This window comes from Festucalex cinctus, chromosome 3 (assembly GCF_051991245.1).
Source record: "Festucalex cinctus isolate MCC-2025b chromosome 3, RoL_Fcin_1.0, whole genome shotgun sequence".
Classification (NCBI taxonomy): domain Eukaryota; kingdom Metazoa; phylum Chordata; class Actinopteri; order Syngnathiformes; family Syngnathidae; genus Festucalex; species Festucalex cinctus.
In genome coordinates, this window is record NC_135413.1 from 19,781,268 (window position 1) to 19,790,543 (window position 9,276).

Here is a 9,276-nt window from a genome sequence, read left to right on the forward strand (position 1 = left end):
CCTGTGCTGTGGAAGTAGGTAACGACCAATCATGGCTCACCTGTTTCCTGGGTTTGGTCAGCAAACTGAGTGATGATTGGTCTTTATCTACTTCCTCAGCACATGTGATGTCATCATCAGTCGACAGCAAATAGAAAAATTACTTTTTAAAGGTATTAATTGTACATGAAAATTAATGAAGTTACCACAGTAATTATAGACAAAATATTAACTTTTTACTACTGAATATGGCTCAATGAGTGAAGTATCCCTTTAAAAACCATGCCAGGCTTTAGCTTCTTAATACATGTTGCACAAACGCAATATTAATCAGAGTGTCGTGTTTATTTATTTATTTATTTATTTATTTATTTATTTATACTTGATATCAAGCTATTTGTCAAAGGTTAGGGTTAGTAATCTTCTGCCTGCTCATCCATCTAAATTTTCCCAAACTGTAATGGGCCACATTGATGCACAAATATTCTTGTGCAATAAAAAAAAAAAAAAAAAAAAAAAAAAGATTTTACTTTACATTTATTGTAGTAGCCTAGAAGAGATGTGTGATTGAGGTTTGCCAAAACTTTACTTACAGGGAAAGTCAAGCCAATAAATTTATTTTTACATATGGACCAACCCGCTAGTCTAACACGTCAGCAAAATCCACAAGTATTCTCCATCTCACGAGGCGGCCATTTTGTCAACAGGTAGATTTAGCTGCTTAACTCATATTCCACAAATGCAGTATTAATCAGAATACTGAGTTCAGACTAGTGGGGCTGCTTAGAATGTATTATTGTAAAGAACATTTGGGAGTTGACAAAAGTAAGCAGACATGAATATATAAACATATTTTTGCATACATTTTTGACTTTCAAATGTAAGTGGCGTCCTGGCATCTAATGGGAATTCTTCGCTCATGAAACACATACAAATTCATACAAAATAAAAAGGAAACATGCAGCATTGGCAAAAAAGCAAGTTGCCTGAATCCCTGAATTCAAACCGTCAGGGACATCAAGACAATATTTTTGCATGCTTGCTGCGTTTCACCACTGGTGACAAGCACCTCTGTTACATTTGCACCAAAGCTTCCTAGAAACGGTTGTCGATGAAAGACATCATGGAGATGAACACCTGTTTGATCTTCTGCGACCCTCTGTGATAAGTGACCCCGGTAACCATGCCGACCACGATATGGGACGGATGCACAGGACGCTATTGAAAGGACACACATTGACATACTGACCACACGCACTCAATGCCCTGCAGACTCACACATTGACAAAATTGCAGAAAAGCGCTCACACTTAAAGAAAAAAAACCCCCACTGCATTTGCACTGGTGACATCCGATGGAGTTTGAGAAAGAACGCACCGGCATGTGGAGGAGAAGGCGGCAGCAGATGGCGAGCATGCTGAGAGTTACTCACAGCGAGCAGGTGGACAAGGAAGTCGCAATGGAAGTCTGCTTTGACCTGTGAGTGGCAAAGAGTTGTGGTTACTCATAAATAGATGCAAAGTTGTCTCAAGAAATTGCTACATATGTCGACATTATTTTCAATTTAAGGCATTGTTCGGCTGTTTGTGTTTGTACGTGTGAATAATTAGACCACTTTCATGATGAATTTCTTTCTGTCAAAGAATATAAGCTCCCCTTCACAAACACTCTTAACACATGCCTAAAAGATGTTTTTTTTCATCAACATAATGCAGTTAAAAATATAGACTTTGCTTTTTTACTTTGAACTACCGTACATGCAATTCCCATCAGGAAGCTCAAATGACTCCTCTCCGTCCAAGGGCCCCTACCGAGCCCCCTAAGCCTTCCCATCTACTTTCAATAAGGCCACATCAAACAATGGGGTATGGTTGCCCTCCAAGCAGGTGAGGGAAAGGGAACCGACGGATGGGAGGGCAACAAAAAGGAAGGGATGTCATGGGGAAGGGGGAGATCAGTACCGAAGTCATGCCAGGAATTATTACATATAATTCACAGCAAAGGGTCAATTGCACTACATTAACTCATTCACTCCCAACCATTTTCACTTAAGTGTTTTCCTGGATTTTGACTGATTTTTCAAGGCCCGCGAAATATTATGTTCTATTGCTATAAAAATATGGAACATACCAAAAGAGAGATTTGAGTCTCTTCTTTTATCAGGGAAAAAAAAGTATATTCCTATCTGTTTCCGCTGTGCAGCAATTAGCAATAGAACATAGCTAAGTTTCATCGTTTTTCACGATTCTGCTTAGAACTGTGGGGAAATCAACTTGTTTTAATATGACCTGGTTGATCTCTTATACTCTGCTGCCACATTTTCTGCAGTAGAGAGAGTGCATCAAAGCCTTCTCTATGTTCTGGCATTAAAAACAATAAAAAACGTATAAATACGTCTTTGGGACACTTAAAACATTTAAAATATGACGTATTTATACGTTTTTGGGAGCTAATGAGTTCAAATGTGCACATTGATCTCTGGAGACTTTTCAATGGGGCAGGGGGCAGTTCCAATACTCTTCCTGTTTGCATTTTATAGTTAAGACAGTATACAGCAGTGATGGCTGGATCACAATTGCCTACTGTGTAGTTTTCATGTGCTTTAATCTATCTATCTATCTATCTATCTATCTATCTATCTATCTATCATTAGTTGATTTCATTCCCTATTCAATTATAGTCCTATAAATTATGCCTTATATTGCAACTAACAAGTGTGACCAGGAAAAAAATAACTGAATTTTTTTTTAAACAAATTTTCGGGTTCAGAAACTAAAATTGGCCTCAGTTTTTCTCTGTCTCATCAAGTTTTGGAGCTACTGTATTGGATCCCATTTTCTAAAAAGAAGAAGAAGAAGAAATAAATATGTATGTGTAAAACATGGAGATTGAATAGTTTCCAACTTTGAAAACAAATGTGCATAAAGCGAAATATAGAACGGCATGCTGGTAGTTACAAGGTTAAGATAAAAGCCAGCACTAATCCTCCCCATTTTATACTATCTTTCTGTTTGCAGATATTGATAACACTGACCTATTGGGAGTTGCGCACACCTGAGTCCAATCGTAATCACCTCTTCTTACTACAGCCTTTCTTACGAGAGCTAATCAGTGGAATTTTGCTTATTTGGAGGGTAAGTTGAGAAAAAAAAATGACTGCATACCAATTTTAGTTTTACTCAGCATAAACATTTAGTGAACATTTTTTTCCTAGTGTAATTTTAGATTGTTACCATATGTATTTTTTTCTGTTGCGATTTTATGTGTGTGTCATTTATATCTACTCTATATTTGTATGCAGGCTAGGTTGTCGGTACTCACACGTTTTTGTTTTTGTTTTTTCCCATACATAAACTCCTATGACTTGGATAAAGACAGAAAGTAGGGAGTGTGCGGTGGTGTGGGCGGCGGGGGTACGACGGCAGCATCCCCCCCAACCAGCACTGTCACAACCACCCGCTCGGCTCGTTCTTCTGCGGCTGATTGCGATTGTTGTTCAAACAAGGCCGACAGCTGCCACAAACATCTCGGCCTCGGCGTGCCACAAATCTCACATGCTCACTTCACGCGCACGCACACACAAACGCGAGCGAGGGTGCTAACGTGTCACACTTAATGGCACCCTGTTATCTTTTTCTTCCGCTTCTCTGTCCCCGATAAGACGGCGGCCGCTGTGATTGCCCTCTGCTCTCTCGTCAGTGTGACAGCTCAATCATTCCTCAAATCAACATGCTCCCTTCGATTGAAAAAAAAGAATATGTATGTGTACGTGTTTGACGAGATACTGGTCAAACCTCTTTCGCCAACAATAGATTGATTGGGACTGGGATAGCCTACTAACTAAAAATTGTTTAGACATGCATTATGAGACAGCACAATTGACACTAGTGCAACCACAGGAGTAAACATATTGCTGAATACCACCCTGATAGTATCATTTTTTTTCATAGCCGGTGTCGGTTATTAGTAAGGCCGATAACTGATATTTGTAGTCGATATTCATTTTTCAATCAAATGAAGAAAATATTGGCATCAAAATTAAAAAAATAATAATAATACAAATGTAAACTCTCGAGTTTGTAGTAATGTCTTTAAGCATGTATTTATTGATTTCAAATTTGCACAATTTCATTTTTTTATTTTTTTTTATTTTAGACAATTTGTTTTAAATATCATCTGTTGTTTTTAAATTCTAACAAAAAATTTCAGGGAGCTCCCAGGCTCATCAGTATGTCTTCATAAGTTAAATGAAAATTTACACAAGCAAATCATATCAATCATAGCTCCCTATAGTTTTCTTTTCTTTTTTTCCTTTTTTTTTTTAACAGTAAATGCAAAAAAATCAACACATCCACTATTTATTAAATTAAATACAATGAAATGTTATAACTTAGTTGAGTTTAAAATAGCACAAATAATGTACAACGTACATACCAATCTACTCTGCCACAGTACTCAGAAGCTGTTTGAAATTAGACACAGTCCATATGAGATAAGAGGTACAAGTGTCTACAAAAAAAAAAAAAAACAAGAACAAATATTAAGCAAAGGCGTGTTTCTGTAAAAGGTGTTAATTTGTGGAATAATTTGGGAATTGACCTGAAAAGATGTGACTCACTTGTTGAATTTAAAAAATTGTTTAAAAGCAAAGTAAAAAAAATAAAAATAAAATACTTATGTCAGACAGGAGCATGAAAATTGTATATGTGAGTATGAGTATATGATTTACAAATGTATTATGATATATGTCTAAGAATTTCATGTACATATGTTGCTGGCAAAAGTACGCATGTCTAAGTGCACTAGTATACATGACCACGTTTATACATTTTCTTTTTGAAAATATTAACCTAGTATTGTATTAATAATGAAACAAGTTTAAATATACAATGTATATAAGATACGTTCTTCCTACTCCCTTTTGAACACGTGAACTGTGATTAATTAATGATTGTATAAGGTTCTCCTTTTCTTTTAAATTTTTATTTTTCTGCTACTTTTTTATATGTTCAATAAATCAAATCAAAAGGTGCAGAGAGTTCCCAGGGTCAGCAAAATCTCTTATAGTTAACCGATAATGTTCATAAATAGTTCAATGATGTTAACACAGTTTTACATGGATCAGTTATCGTCCGTCACATTTTTTTTTTTTTTTTTAAAGGCCGATATTGATTTGTCAAAATACCAAATATTGACACAATAATCGGCCTGGCTGATAATCAGTATATCCCTACCACCATTATGTATATTGCTGCGTGGCCTTTGCCCTTTACCCAAACATGAATTTCATTCTTACAGTTTTTCTCCGTCGTTTTGCTTCAATTCTCAGATCACAATTGAAATTTGCAAAGCAGTAAGCACATTTCTGAAAATAATTCGTACAAATAGCAAAACTGCATGGTTAAGCAAAGAAAATATTTGTGTCACTCAACGTGTCATGCCACCAGAACTTTGTGTCATTGTGTATGTACATCTAACAGTGTACTCTGGAGGGATGTTCTGTTGTAACCTGCCGCTTTAGTTTTGAGGACAGATTCAGAATTCTAAATTGAAGGTTAAGAATGAAAAAGAATGGGCAAGATTCACATTTCACTTTTACTGTTTACGCTGTAATTTGTTGGCAAATCATCTTATTGTGATACAGAAAGGAAAAGGCAACACTGCATAGCACAAAGGGGAAAAAAAGAAAGTATAGAAATGTGAATATAAGACGAATTCTTTTGTGAAAATTGTACATGCAACACTGTAAAATTACAGACTTCCTTTAAGCCACAAATTCTTTCCAGTTACCTTGCTAAGAGCTATTTCAGAAAACTGTTTGCTTTAATACTTCATACATTTCTCTTCATTAGAAAAAGTCAAGATTTTCCTGTGGAAAAAAGTCAAATGAAATGCGCTTGGGCATAATTTGACATAATTATTTGCATGGATGTACAATAGCATTTGAAGTTGGTCATAAAAATGAGAAACTGCTTTTTTGATGTACACAAATGACAAAATGATGTGAATATTGAACAAGTAATTCCGCGAAATTCAATTCCGATCTGAGAAATGTAACAAATTACTGTAAAGCGCCTGTTGGTAGAATATTCCAATATTATTTGACAACAATTATTATGGTTTTCAACTGCCAAATCAGGATTTTTACATGTGCGTGTGAAAGATGGGTTTAATGTGGATGTCATTAAAGCAAAATTAAAATCATGTGACCGTAAAGCAAACACATTTGAGGTGGATTGTGTGTGTGTATTTTATTTTTTTTCTGAAGCCTCACCGAGCAATCAATTAATCATGAAAAAAATCTGCAGATTAATCTGTAATAACCATCACCTGCGGCGTTAATCCCTTTTTGATTTTAGCCTTCACATTTGCTCCCTCCAGTGTTCTGTCTTTACAGGCTGCATCCTTTTCTAATCAGTATGCCATGCATCTGCAAGCACAAAAACAACAATTGAACTAAAACTGCTTCAGCGCGCCCATGGAGGATTTAAAAAAAATAATAAAAAAAATAAAAAAAAGCTTATTTTTCAGAAAAGAAAAAAAATCTATCACAGTTGAAGTCCTAAAAAAAAAAAGTAGTTTTGAGTCACGCTTTGAAAGCTGATAACGACTCAGTGCAAGAAAGAAAGTGGAATAGGTATGATTTTTTTTTCCCCCCACTCAATTTTTCCTTTATGTAAGCTTTACAAAAATGAAGGCTTTCGCTGCCTCTCTTTTGCTCTCTCGCTCTCTTTCTCTCACCTGTTGTTTTTTTCCACTATTTCTGTCCACCACAGTAGTTGTACATTATGGGATGGTAACCAGGCAGCATCTAATTGCAGTAATTGGGAGAATGTACTGCACGGCCTGTTTGAACACCTGTTAGCACAGAATGTCTCTCAGGGTTGCACATTGTAGGTGCCATGTCACACCAGTTGGTGCATGCATATGTGTGAACATACAGTATGCCATATATATCGTGTATGTATGTTGGGTGTCGCCTCGTTCGGCCTCAAATTTGTGCCTATGTACATGTTGAGCGTTATAAATATGTAAAATGAAACAAGTGTCACAGTACAAGTTTCCATTTTAACACCTCTGACCCTTCCAGAAGGTGACAGCCGGTCAACTGACACGTCCCCAGTTGCTATTCACTCCCACTGATTTGGGTCTTTGACAAAATAAATAATATGCATGGTACATCTTCACACCTCTCAAGCTGTCATCGCGAGCCTGCAATCACTTCAAGTCTTTTCGACTGCGTAGCGAATGAATGAGTTGCTCAGCGTGGTCCGCGCGTTTTGTTTACATTGGTTTTCTTGTTCCTGTGAGGCATCTGGCCAGATGTTTGGAGCTGTCCTCCTCAGTGGTGCTGAAATGTCAATTCACACACTCATCCTGTCTACTGGGTAAACATGCGCCGCCGCTTTCTGACTTTCATAAAAGCTGTAATTTCATCGCAGCGTCGAGGACTAAAATAGACATTCATTTCAGTGTTTCCAGCAGGGTTCAATCACAACCATTTACACCCTTATGTGAGATTCTCCGCGGTTATATTCACACCGCATGTTCCTTCTGCACACATTTCTGTCAGTATCTGATTTTTGTTTATCCCTTTTTGCTATTATTTCAAAAACGACTGGAAATAATAAAAATAATAATATTAATAATATATTGAGCAGGTGTCATTTGACCCCAGGGTGCCCAAAGAGCTTGCTGCTAATCCATTGCAGGTCAGCAGCAGGTTCCACTCTGCTTGGGTCTGCAGGCGAGCTTTCCTCCAATCTAATCACTCTGCGGCCATTATTGCAAATTGAGGTGCCCACCGTTGGTGAGATCAATACAGCCCGTAAGTACCTTTGCGACGTATGCGTCACGCGCATGCATGCGTTTGCAGTGCGCTTCTACTTTATGAGTTGCTCCAAATACCTGTTGATATCTTGTGAGGTGGACCCGCTTCCCCGTCTTCATCTCGAGGGAGACAACAAGAAGCTGCAGTCAAGAAAAGAGAAACAGCATCGTATATTATCTATATATCGTTATCCATACATGAATAGTGACGTTTTATTTCTGTTCCAACAAGCGCCCCTCTTCTACTCTTTTTTTTTTCTCTCTTTCTACGCGTTTGTTTCCCGAGGCGCTCGCACGTCAAATGCGCATGAATTTCAAAGTCTCACCTGATGATTGACAGTCCGGAAGCCGTCGCAGTGTCACCCGCTGGGCCTCGATGGAGAGACGGAGGAGAAGCCGTCAGAAGACGAACCTGCGGACTCCTTTAAAAAGCTTCCTCGGTCCAATGGGAGGTCTGCCAGCTTTAGCGGGACCTGACGTCACTACCGATGCCGCCTCCAGCCCCCCCACCCCCCCACCCCGAAAACCCCCACGACCATCACGCACCCTACTTGATTTGAAATATCACAGAAATTATCTTGGCGTTATTATCTCACGATAAAGGGCGACGAGGCGTTCAAGGAGCGGAGGAATAAACGGATTTCTTTTTAGAGGGTCTAGTTCGTCATCATAACTGACTATCTAAATTGTGCCACTTGGGAACTAAAACAACAAATGCACCACATTTTCATCATGTCCACGTGCTTTAAATCAGTATTCCTCCAACCTGTATTGAGCCAAGGCACATATTTTACATGAGAAAAATCTCACTTAACACCATCAAACAAAACTGAAATGATGATGACAATGTCTCAATTTCAAATTTCTCAAATCTCCCGCTAATTCAGGGATGTCCAAACTATGGCCCGCCATCTATTATGAAGCGGTCCACGGCAAGTGACATCTGCTACTAATACATTTTATATACTGTATACTTTTTTTTTGTATTATTATTCTTTACAACTAGCAATTATTTTCATAACACCATGATGAATAAAGATAATTTATTATTTTTTTACAAGCAAAAAAAAAAATGTTTCCTCCTGCTCTGTGCCAAGGTCCAAATTGTGAAAATATCACATGGAATATTTCCTAGTAACTGCTTTAAAAATGGTTATCTTACTGCAGATTGCTCCTGTATATGTTTTGAATGTAGAGATGAGATTTGGCTGTTTGTTCTTTGTCCTGCTGGCTACATATGGCTTTGACCACCCAAAAATTTTGTAAATTAAAAAACAACAACAACAACAAAAAACATTGGATTTTCTGTATTTGAGGCCAAGTTTGGACACCTCTGGTTTAATTGATCCCAAAACTGTAATTCTAGTTGTATAAATGGTAATATATGTGGATACTTTGCACCTTCTGACATCAAGTGGACAAACATTTACTTATTCTTCCTGCCAATGTACATCGTTGGCATAGGCA

General features: G+C 37.7%; 1 long non-coding RNA gene across 1 annotated transcript; it reads right to left on the reverse strand.

Moving 5' to 3' along the window:
* Positions 1–355: 355 nt before the first annotated feature.
* On the reverse strand, positions 356–8,282 carry LOC144016736 (uncharacterized). Its single transcript, XR_013282987.1, has 3 exons — positions 8,136–8,282; positions 7,888–7,950; positions 356–1,456 (listed from the first exon to the last, which is right to left on the reverse strand). It is a non-coding gene; the product is annotated as an uncharacterized LOC144016736 (long non-coding RNA).
* Between the last annotated feature and the right edge of the window lie 994 nt (positions 8,283–9,276).